This window comes from Cricetulus griseus, chromosome 6 (genome assembly GCF_003668045.3).
Source record: "Cricetulus griseus strain 17A/GY chromosome 6, alternate assembly CriGri-PICRH-1.0, whole genome shotgun sequence".
Taxonomy (NCBI): domain Eukaryota; kingdom Metazoa; phylum Chordata; class Mammalia; order Rodentia; family Cricetidae; genus Cricetulus; species Cricetulus griseus.
The window spans coordinates 99,357,176-99,369,151 of NC_048599.1; positions in this window are offsets into that span (position 1 = coordinate 99,357,176).

An 11,976-nucleotide genomic window follows, 5' to 3' on the forward strand; every position below is an offset into this window, starting at 1 on the left:
ACAACTCCCTATGACTGGTCGGACACTGCCTCAGCCCCAGCTGGGTGTGCTGCCTTAGTTTGGTGAATTTCATCAAATTCTAGCCTGCTCTAGCCTGCTCCCAAACTCACCTGCATTCCTCAGGAAGTAGGCTGTTAACTAGAATCACATATACCATAGAAGGTGAGACTATACAGTTGGATAATAAACTGGAATTCTTTAATGAAAGAAGCAGAGTTAGACATATAAGACACAGTTTCCGTTTGAGAGAGTTCAGTGTTGTGTGAAATCATTCCACCAATAGATTTGGGGTACTGATCTTAGGGTGTGGCTTCTTGTTTTCAGATGTGACCTCTTATAAGTAAAGGGGAGGGAGTCCGCTCTCTTGTGTGGTAGTCGGCGATCAGATTGCTGCTTCCATTGACCGCAGGGCAGAACGGGAGACCACGGTGGCTCTCTACCTTGTTGTTACTTGTGTTTCCTAATAAGTCTTTGATATCCTTTTATTTGTGTTCTCATGGATTCCCATACTTTCACCAACATCTGGTGCCCAACATGGGGCCCAAACTCATGACCCTGAGATTAAGAGTCTCATGCTCTACCAACTGAGCTAGCCAAGTGTTTTGGGAATTCATTCCGCCAATACTTCACTTAACAAAAAAGGGGAAATGTACCTTAACTAGTCCATCCACCCTGGCAACCTCTCACAAAGGGAGAACTGTAGCGGGGTTGGGCTGGGTAGGGAGAGATGGAGGGAGTCCCACAGTGGAATGGGAACAAGTAACAGGGAAAGTGAAAGTGGGTGCCAGAGTCTGACGGTTAGAACAGCCTGTTGTTGGAGAGGAGGAATTGCTGGCAAAAGTTGCAGAAGTCCTGTATAATATTGGGATCCAGGCTGCCTGTAGGTGGCCACTTGGGTTGATTATCTAAGGAGTATTGGGCCAGACTTGAGTACAAAGACAGTTAAGTTACAAGCCTTTAAGTCAGGTGCTAGGTGTAGAGGTCTGAGATTTTCCAAAAGGCATCCCAAGAGGGAGCTTAGAGGTATGGTCGAGGACACAATTCCCACGATTGAGATAGGGAAAGAAGATCCAAGGCCTGGATACCCTAGCATCCCAGGGATTCAGGTAGGATTGGAGTAAGTAGGCACAAGCTGTTCAGTATGTTGTCACTCAAGAACAGAGGCCAAGGGCTGAGAGCCTGAGTGAAATGGGAAATGGCCAGAGGTGTTTGCAAAGAGGGTTAACCATAGCCTTAAAAACCGTGGTTGGGGGTTCTTCTGCTTCCATGAACACCAGAGGAGTGCTGGACACTCAGTGATCACTCCCATAGATCCAGGGAAGTGTTTATGCCGACTGCGAGAAGGGGAACTTACCAATTGTGCCCGTGTTGGGTGGAGAGCCTAGCAATCTGTTAGTTGGAAAGTAAACCTGTTGCAGGTAGAGTGGGCACAGGGTCCTGGTGTGCCTCAGACCACCTGTGGGCAGGAGGAGCCACCAGAAGATCCTGCCAGAGTCTTGGCACCAATGTGGTAGTTTAGCAGCAACAGGAAGGCAACGCTGGCGGGTTAGAGCCAAGGGCACCACAAAGTCACACCATACAACAGAACTCACAGGGGAGGTTTGGGGGGATGATACAGAGATGGCCTCTGAGGGAGAACAAAGGAAAGAGAGGAAGGAGTGAGGAAGTCTTGCCTTTTATGAGGGGACATAGCGCATGTGCCCAGGGAGTGCTCTGCTTAGTGGCTGCAGCTGATGATGTGTACTTAGGTCCCTGAGAGTAGGCCAGTGTAAATGCCTGAATACTAACAGAGGTCTCTTTTCCTTGAGCTTCACTCAGTGTAACAGGTAGTTGACTTTCTGTTGCCTTCTGACCAAGATGTAGCCAGCACCATGTCTGCCTGCTGCCATGCTCCCTACCATGATGATAATGGGCTGAACCTCTGCACTGTAAGCAATCCACCACAAGTAAATGTTTTCTTTGTAAAAGGTGCTGTGGTCATGGTGTCTCTTCACAGAAGAGACCTTCTATGTATGTTTTCAAGATTAAGTCTAAAACAAGTAACTAAAAACAAGTAAAGTTTATTTAAAGTCAAATGTGCTTAATAGATAGCCTTCAAAAATTCTTCAGAGATCTGCTGACCATGGTATTTAAAGCGGTTAGTGGAAAAGGCTTCTGGTGCTAAAACAAAACGAAACGAAACGAAAGCCAGCTCCTAGAGGCAGCACTAAGGTCTCCTCCAAAGAAGATGAGACCACGTGGATTGTGGTAATGTTAACTATTGGGCAAAACTGCCCCGTGTGCTGGACAGTGGTGGCCCATGCCTTTAATTCCAGAACTCGGGAAGCAGAGACAGGTGGATCTCTGTGAGCTCGAGGCCAGCCTGATCTATAGAGCTAGTTCAAGGACAGCTAGGGCTGTTAGACAGAGAAACCCTGTCTCGAAAAACAAAACAAACAACAAAAAAAAACTTCCCCATGCCTCATTGTCCTCAAAGACCCCACCAAGAATGTAGACAAGCAGGACAGAGGAGAATTGACTGTCCTCCCTGTTTGCCTCACCAAAGTAAGCCAGCCTCTCAAGTTCCTCCCCTACAGGAAATTCTCTGGGATCTTTTGGGTCTGGCAGCCAAAGGCTGATGCTCTCCTGTGCAGCAGTCAGAGAGTTAATGCTGTCCTGTGTGACCAGTCTCCCGTCCATGGAGACTGAAACCATCCTGTCTCCATGGAGGTTACCTGGAGTAGGGGCCTATGGTAGTCATCTAGGTAGCTGGTAAGTCTCATTTTATTGATACAGAGGCCATTTAGTGTATACTTCCTGCTCAGATTTATCCTTCTTTGAACTCTGATGGTGTTGATGGCTAACTGTATTTTTATCAGTTTAGAGCAGCTGCCTGGTCAATGAATTTCATATATGAAAATCACGTCTTGCTTTCTCTAGAGCTATTTGGTCTGCTAGTGAGAAAGGCAAAATCAAAAAATGGCTTTGCATGTAACTTTTACTATTCCTCTATTCAAAAGAACTTGCTTTGCAATGAATGACTGCTCTCAGTAATCAACTACTCGTGTCTCATGGTAAATGACTGAATGAAAAATGGTTTGAGGTTTATGGAAGTTGTAAGGGTCTGAGAAAATAATTAAAAAATAATAAAACTTAAGAGATGGGGCTGCAGAGATGGCTTAGTGCTTAAGAGCATTGGCTAGTCTTTCAAAGGTCCTGAGTTCAATTCCCCGCACCCACATAGATGGTTCACAGTCATCTATAGCTATAGTCTCATAGGGTCAGGTGACCTCTTCTGATGTGCAGATAGTTGTACCTGCAGACAAAAACATCCATATACATAATAATATAAATCTTTACAAAAAAAACCTTAGAGACAATATATGGTGTTAAGACTTCAAAGGTTCAGAGTCTTAACATATTAATCAATGGAGTTCTGATAAGCTATTAATCTGGCCCTGGTAAAACACTGACTACTATTATAGTCACAAGCTCAAATTTTAAAATTTCCTATGGTTGTTTTCTAAGTATAGACTGAAAGGTACTTCTCTTTGTGCTAAAAACATCTCCATCATATATATATATCCAGCCCCCTAGACAGAGGGACATGTGTTAATGTTTTTAACTCAAAATCATTTTGGGAGGTTCCAAAGCTTTTACTATGATTCAAAGGTGTTGCTTTTTTCTACAATGTGGATTTTTGTACAGATTGCAAACAGTGGCAATGCTAATATATCTAAAACCTTTATCTTTTTTTGTAAACTTTAAAGCCACGTAAGCTTCAGGGAACCAAGATTTAGATTCATCTGTCAGAGGTCAAATGGACCCGAGCACTCTTGTCAGTCAACAGCCTAAGCTTCCCCACCTCCTGCTTATTCCTGAGGGATAAGTTCTAAATGTAAGATTTTCCTTTAAGTTCCTAAACTTTAACTTCTGTCCTTAGTTTATATCTGTCCCAGCAGATTTCCACTTGGCTGACAGACACCATCAAGGAATCAGCAGTGAAATGCAAACAGCTCCAAACAGCTATGAGCCCTGGACTTGTTGAAAGCTTATGTAAACCAGTGCAGCCAATGTGATTGTTCCCTGTCTCTTCAGCTGGGTCAGCAAACCGGATGTTTCTGGTGAATGCCCCCTCACTGCATGGTGATTGTCCCCCAATGTCCCAATGCCCCCCAACCCTTTGACTTTTACTAGCATTCCAGCCTTCATGGGTTCTGACAATGACATCCTAATCTCAGGTGAAAAGCAGTCACAGAAGAGAGTATGTTATCCCTTATCCTTAACCAAAGGCTGGAATGTTAGGTCTAAAGGAAACTGGGACCCCACTGGAAGGGACCATACCTTATCTTCCTTATCTCTGATGTCAAGATAGACCATGTCCACACCTGAATATATACACCAGCAGGTCACAGGGGACAATGACCCTTCAGCAGAAAAATGGACCATCACCATGGCCTGAGAAGATCCACTAAAGATAAGATTGATGCAGGTTGTAAATTAACAATGTGTTATCTATGTTCCCACCTGCTCTTCCATGGGGTATATGTATAGATCCCTCTTTAAGAGCAAATGAAAACTTGCCATAATTGTCTCACTGCTCCTGGCCACACTTCATCCGGTGGACATTCCTTCCTTCACCTCTTGTTTGAAACTGCTTGTAATCAAGGATTACAGGGATGTAATCATGGATTACATCCCTGCTTATCTATTTGGCATATGCATCAAGCCCCCCCCCCCCCCCCCGCCAGATTTAGTATCTTAGTATTCCTTTCCTATTTCTCTGGATGTTTGCATATGATGTAGCATGGAAAGAGCACTTGTATTTGAAAATCTTTCCAGCCCCTGGGGTAGAAAGAAACATGCAGTTACTCTTCTTACATTCCTCATAAACCATTCTTGGGGCAATTGGCACAGCAAGGCTGATGTCAACTACAAAAACTTAGGACATCAAATAGCCCAGGATTTATTTGCATTAGACAATCCATTGCAAAATCAGAAGAGGGGCTGGGCGTTGGTGGCACATGCCTTTAATCCCAGCACTCAGGAGGCAGAGGCAGGCGGATCTCTGTGAGTTCGAGGCCAGTCTAGTCTACAGAGTGAGTTCCAGGACAGGCTCCAAAGCTACACAGAGAAACCCTGTCTCGAAAAACAAAACAAAATAAAAAAAAAAAAACAAAACCAGGTTGACTCATTAGCTGAGGTAGCCTTAAAACATGGTCTAGTGTTGTGGGATATTTGTATACTGTGTGAAAATATGTTGCTGTGATTGGTGTAAGAATAGGTGGGGCTTCTGGGCAGAGAGACCAGGTAAGTCAGAGGGATGAATATAGGTACTTGTGAGACACCAGCAAGACTCAGAACAAGTAAGACATAGGACAGAGGAAAGGTAACCAAGCCACGAGATAGAACATAGATTAATAGAAACAGGTTAATTAAGTTATAAGAGCTGGTGAGAAGAAAGCCACTGCTTCTCTGCAAACCACTCAGGAATTATCGGGATAATTTGGCCAAACTTTAAAAGCACCTCACAGAGGAGAAAATTCCTCCCATTTTCTTTCCCAGGTTCTTCCAGACTAGTGACTGCTGTTGCCCACCCATCACAGGGTCCTCAGCTCTCCTGCTGCTACTGATTACAGTTGGCCCTTGAATCAACAAAGTCTTAACTAGATATGTAAATTCCCACTTAGGCGCATTACAATGGTGGTAATTAAGTCTTAGTATGAATACATACCCTCCACAGTCAAGGATTGACTCACGGTGTGACTTGGAGTGGACCGGGATGTGATGACTAACATTATGTTGATGGCTAACTTTATGCTGAAAAGTTTAAAATCTCTGTCTTTAGAGAACTATAAAACAAAATTAGAGCTCCAACTGTAAAGGGCTGATAAGGGTTAAAATTTTTTATTGCTATTTCTGCTTCTGTAAACAAGCTTTTTTTTTTTTTTTTTCAAGAGAGGACCTTCTGTTTGCAAAGGACAAATGTAACTTTGTATTCTTTGCCTTTACTAACACCTAACTGAGGTGTCTGGGCGCTGCATTTGGAAATCCCCAGTCCCACGTGTAGGGGTGTAGACCTGGTGCCAGGATCTGAATAAAAGCCTCTGTTTAAAATCTATTAGTGGTCAGATGTCTGTCTGTCTGTCTGTCTGTCTGTCTGTCTGTCTGTCTGTCCGTCTGTCCATCCATTCATCCATCTATCTATCTATCCATTCATCCATCCATCTATCTATCTATGTATCTATCTAATTTTTTGGTTTTTCAAGACAGGGTTTCTCTGTATTGATTTGGAACCTGCCCTGGAACTAGCTTTATAGACCAGGTGGCCTCAAACTCAGAGATACTCCTGCATGCGCCACTAACTCCCGGCCTTAAATTACATTTTGAAAGAAGATATTCGTTGTGAATTTCCAACATACTTTTAAACAACAAAAGATAAAAATACTCTGAGGGTTTTCAACTATTAATGTAAGGATTCAGGCATTATGCTGGCCTGCCCCTGTCACCTGGCAGAATGCACTCAGGCAGTACCTTGGTCAGCACAGGGTCCCATGAGTACTAGTCTGTACGCAGGTGCAAAGGACCCCTTTAAAAGACAGACCCCTGCCCGCTTATGCTCTCTTGCTCTCTTTCTGCTCTTTCGGCTCTCCTCCTTCTGCTCTTTCTGCTCTCTTTCCATCTCTTTCTCCCTCTCCACTCTCTTCTTTTTCTGCTCCTGTCTCCCTCTTCCCTTCTTTCTTCCCTCTGTGTCTCTTTACCTCTTTTCTCTTTCCTTCCCCCTCTCTCCCCTTTTTAATAAAATCTCTGACTCAAGCTCTGTCTGCCTGGCGTGTTTGTCCCCCACCTCGGTCACCCTCGCCAGTCATGGAATCCGCTATGCGGCTGCCCCCTCCCCAGGACCCTCTTCCAGCTTTATCCTAGTATTTGAAGCAAAAGAACAACATTTTGGTACATGTGACTCGGCAGCGTTTCCTGGCATTTGCTCCTGCCTGTGCAGTCTGAGATATGCTGGGAACCCTGTAACCTTCAACTGGGCCACTTTTCCACCTAAGGACCTCTGGATTCTTCCACCCACCACTGCCATGTCTGGTAAACCTGCCCCTTCCTCTCTACCTCTGCCCATGCTTCCATGAGTTAGGACTCGTATTGAGACTGTGGTCTCTTTCCTTTTTGGCCCAGTGGAAAATCCCAGTACTGGATGAGCACATTCTCTCGGGTTCCAGGAGCCCTGACCCCTGATTTGTGCTCCACAGACCACAAAATCAGTCCGTGCCTTTCGAATCTGATCCTCGCTTAGTCTCTGGGTCGCTGGAGATTATAGGCTTTGGATCTTCTCTACTTCTCTCATGGAAGCTGGGCCCCCTATATCAAACCATGTGCCTGCTTATTGGAACCCTACATTCTACCAGTGATCCATAGTTGGAAGTGTGGCCTCTGCTCTTCTACAATTGTCTGTTTCCCTCCTCTTCCCAGCATGATAAAACTCTCCTGCTGCCACAGCAGTGTCCTGCTGCTTCCCATCAAGGCTAAGCCTGTCTCAGGTCAGGAACTTCCTTCCCACCTGGGAATGTCCTGTTTCGTAGACCTCTTATGCTCCTGTTCAAAATGTCTCTCTCTCTCCTGTTTGTCCTATCTCTGCTGCCCTTCTACTGTAATTCTCAGTACAGATGCCAGCAGCCCACAGTGGCCTGGCCTGAGGTAACATCTGCTAGAATGCTCTGAGAGTTTTTTTTTTTTTTTTAAATTTATTTAACTTTATTTTATGTGCAGTGGTATGATGGTGTGAGATCCCCCAGAACTGTAGATACAGACAGTTACAAGCTGCCATGTGGGTGGTGGGAATTGAACCCAGGTCTCTTCCGAGCAGCTAGTGCTCTTAACCGCTGAGCCATCTCTCCAGCCCTGCTCTGAGAGTTTTTTAACTTCTGTCAGATGGGAACATGTTTATGGAAGCAGCCATCTTGACCATGTGGCCTAGCTGTAGGCCTGCCCACTCTATGGGTTACTCCTTTCCCTCAGCCTAGGCAGAGGGACAGTCTAGCCAACTTCTGTCGACAAACCCTGCTGATAGACATAATTCATTTACCTTTTGCCTTTTATTTTTTGTCTCTAATTTCTTCTTCCACTGGCTCTGTTGCGCACGGCTTGTTTGTGGAATGGTGTGCCTTTCCAGGGCCCGGTAGGGGACACATTTTACGAAAAAACCTTGCCTGTCCCATCTGCAGCAGATATGCTTTCTTGTCACTGGCAGTTTTAAGTCTATCTACTCTGTGTCTTTAAATGTCCTGTCTGTTTGCTGCAACATGAGAATCAGAGATCACACTCTGGTTCTCCTTACTTTTACCCAGTCCTGTTTAATACATCTATTTGTATGCATACATGTAGCTACTGTTTTAAAATGTAAGCTAACTCTATATGCAACTTAAATTCAATTGTGCTAAGTCTCAAATATTTCTAAATTGTTATGTATCTTTAAATGATGGTAAACATTTAAGGTTATAAAGGTCTATTTCAAATTAACAAAATATTTACACCACCCAGTCCTTCCTGTAAGCTGTTTATAACGGTTAAACTTCTATTACAAAAGGGGATTTTTCTCTACATTGTCCTTTACAGGTGTAAATCTAACCTAAGTTAAAACCAGTTACAGTCAGGCTGGAAGGCTCTGAGTAAAACATCCCTCCACAGCCTCTCAGCTTCAATCCAGTTCTCCAGACAGATCCTGCACTTATCAGTAGCCATACAAATTAATTACAGGGATAAAGCCTTTCCTAGCCACCTATGTGCTTAAGGTAAGTATCTAAAGACAAATTTTGTCTGCTGAGATATACTAAAAGACAGACAGACTTCTCAAGAACTCTGATTCAGTTTGATGGCTGGTAGGTTTAGTATAACTTTTACCATTCCTTTGTTTAAAAAAAGTGTTTTAAGAGGCAGGCAGATCTCTGTGAGTTTCAGGTCAGCCTGGTCTCCAGAGCAAGTGCTAGGATAGGCTCCAAAGCTACACAGAGAAACCCTGTCTCAAAAAACAAAACAAAACAAAACAAACAACAACAAAAAAACCCCAAAAAACAAAAGCCTTTGGGCTGGAGAGATGGCTCAGAGGTTAAGAGCACTGACTGAACTCAGAGGTCCTGAGTTCAATTCCCAGCAACCACATGGTGGCTCACAACCATCTGTTATAAGATCTGGTGCCCTCTTCTGGTGTGCAGATATACATGGAAGCAGAATGTTGTATACATAATAAATAAATAGAATCTTAAAAAAAAAGTTTTGTTTCTTTTGTTATTGTTGTTGTTGTTGTTTGGTTTTTTGAGCCCAGCTTTTAAAAAATGTTTTAAGGTATAAAGTTTATATAAGAACATAAAAGTTTAAGATGTATGAATCTAAAAATGTTTTAAGGTATAACAAACTTACTTAAGGTATACAAATGCAAGTTATCAGATTTCTTTCTCGATATGCTACTGTTCGTAGTCTTAACATTAATCAATAAAGTTCTGATAAGCTACTAATCCAACTCTGACAGAGTACTAAACACTATATTGTACCACTATGCGATCATAACTGTAACTACAAGCTCAAGATTAAGGTGCTTTTCATTGTTTTAAATATATCTGTCAGGTTTTTTTTTAAGACCCATTAATTAACTTTTTAAGATTTTATTTTATGCCGGGTTGGTGGCTCACACCTTTAATCCCAGCACTTGGGAGCCAGAGGCAGGCGGATCTCTGTGAGTTCGAGGTCAGCCTGGTCTCCAGAGCGAGTGCCAGGATAGGCTCCAAAACTACACAGGGAAACCCTGTCTCGAAAAACCAAAAAAAAATTTATTTTATTTATTATGCATACAACATTCTGCTTCCATGTATATCTGCACATCAGAAGAGGGCACCAGATCTCATAGAGAATGGTTGTGAGCCACCATGTGGTTGCTGGGACTCAGGACCTTTGGAAGAGCAGTGCTCTTAACCTCCGAGCCATCTCTCCAGCACTGATATCTGTCAGTTTTAAGTGCCAATGCTTTCAACCAAATTGTTTCTGGCATGAGTATACTGCTAATGTGTCTAAAATTTATGTTTTCACAAACTCAAAGAACTCTTGTTACATTCCATCGAGCCTAATTGGACCCACCCAAACAGGTCAGATTCACTCCAAATAAATATTATTCAACCTTTCCCTGGTCCTGTGACTCCCTTCCCTCATCTTGGGGACCTCCCCAACCCCTTCCTCATCTTATGATCCTCCTCCCCTCAAGTACCAAAACCTAAGAAAAAAAAAATTCTTAAACTTTGTATTCTGCTCTGCCAACAGCTTGCCAGGTCTAAGAGGTACCAGAGAGTTCCATACAGCTTGGACTGTGATGAAACAACCAGCTACCCCAGGACATGGCAGCGTCCCAGCTTTCTTGGGTCCCCCAAAGATAGTCAACACCCCCCAGATCATCAGGAAGTAGTCTTGAGAACTTGATGTCCTTATTCTCTAACCAGCCATGCCTAACACCTCACCTTTTTAATGATAAGTAAAGGTGGGAATGAAAAGATGCAGGCATTATGCTGGCCTGCCCCTGTCACCTGGCAGAATGCACTCAGGCAGTACCCCTGGTCAGCCCAGGGTTCCATGAGTATTGGTCTGCACACAGGTGCAAAGGACCCCTTTAAAAGACAGACCCCAGCTCACTTAGACTCTCTTGCTCTCTTTCTGCTCTCTTCCATCTCTTCTCTTTCCATTCTCCTCTCTTTCTGCTCCTGTCTTCCTCTTCTGTCATCTGTGTCACTGTGTCTCTTTACCTCTTTTCTCTTTCCTTCCCCCTCCCTCCCCTTTCTAATAAAACCTCTCACTCAAGCTCTATCTGCCTGGCGTGTTTGTCTCGACGTCCATGGAATCCACCATGCCCTCCCCCACCCCCTGCAGGACCCCCTTCCTACTTTATCCTAGCATTTGAAGCAAAAGAACAACAATTAACACATTAGTGAACGCCCCTCGATTTTTTTCTAGGCCCTTTACGATCTGTTTTATAGATTGGATTTTTTTTTTCAGGGGCTAGGGAAGTATGTTTGGGAATGGACATTGTAAAAACAATCACCATCTCGGACAACAGAACCTAGTGGCATAGCCTATATTGGAGCCATGGGTCGTGACCCCTTTGGGGATGGATCAACTTTCACAGAGGTCACATTTCAGATATCAAATATTTACATTGTGATACATAACAGCAAAATTACAGTTATAAAGTAGCAGCAAAAGTAATTTTATGGTTTAGGGTCACAAGAGAAACTGTACTAAATGGTAGTAGCATTAGGAAGGTTGAGAACCACTGCTATATACCAGCCTTTGGGAGGTGGAGGCAGGAGGATAAGGAGCTCAAAACCACCCAGGTTTCATGAGACCCTATCTCAAAGTTCCAAAATAAAATCGTAAAAAAGAGGGGGAACTGTATCATGAGGATCCACACCTGTGAAGGATGCTATTTGTTGTGTGGCTGCTTCCTGTGTGTTCTGGGTGAACGACCCACACACTCCTTCAGCTCTGGCCGCTAGATGCGGGCACGTGGGAGAAATAGAGGGCGTTCACTTAAGTTTGCAATGTGGACGCATCTCCCTGGGGCAGAGCTGTCCCGCACCAGCATGAGCAGGACAGGGGGACAGAGAGCAGTTGGCTGTCTGCACAGTCCCTGCCCAGAGCCCCCACCCCCGGCTGGCGCCACAGTCAGCCGGTGGGGCGAGATAAAGCGGGCAAGGTTCTGCGGATCCGAATCAGGGAGGCGCAGCTCCGATAGCAGCGCCCGGGATGGGCTCCCGGTGTGTTTGCTCCAACTGTTTAAACTGCTTCAAAGCGCCAGAGCCCCAGCGACCTTCAGCAAACAGCTGCTAATCTCTAGCCAGGGAGAGCTGTCCCAGCGAGGACTCGGGCAGCCCAGGGCCTCTCGCCCGCACTCCGCCCCCGTGGGACCACGGCCACGCCCGGACCACCGCTAGAGGATGGTCATCAGCGGAGGCC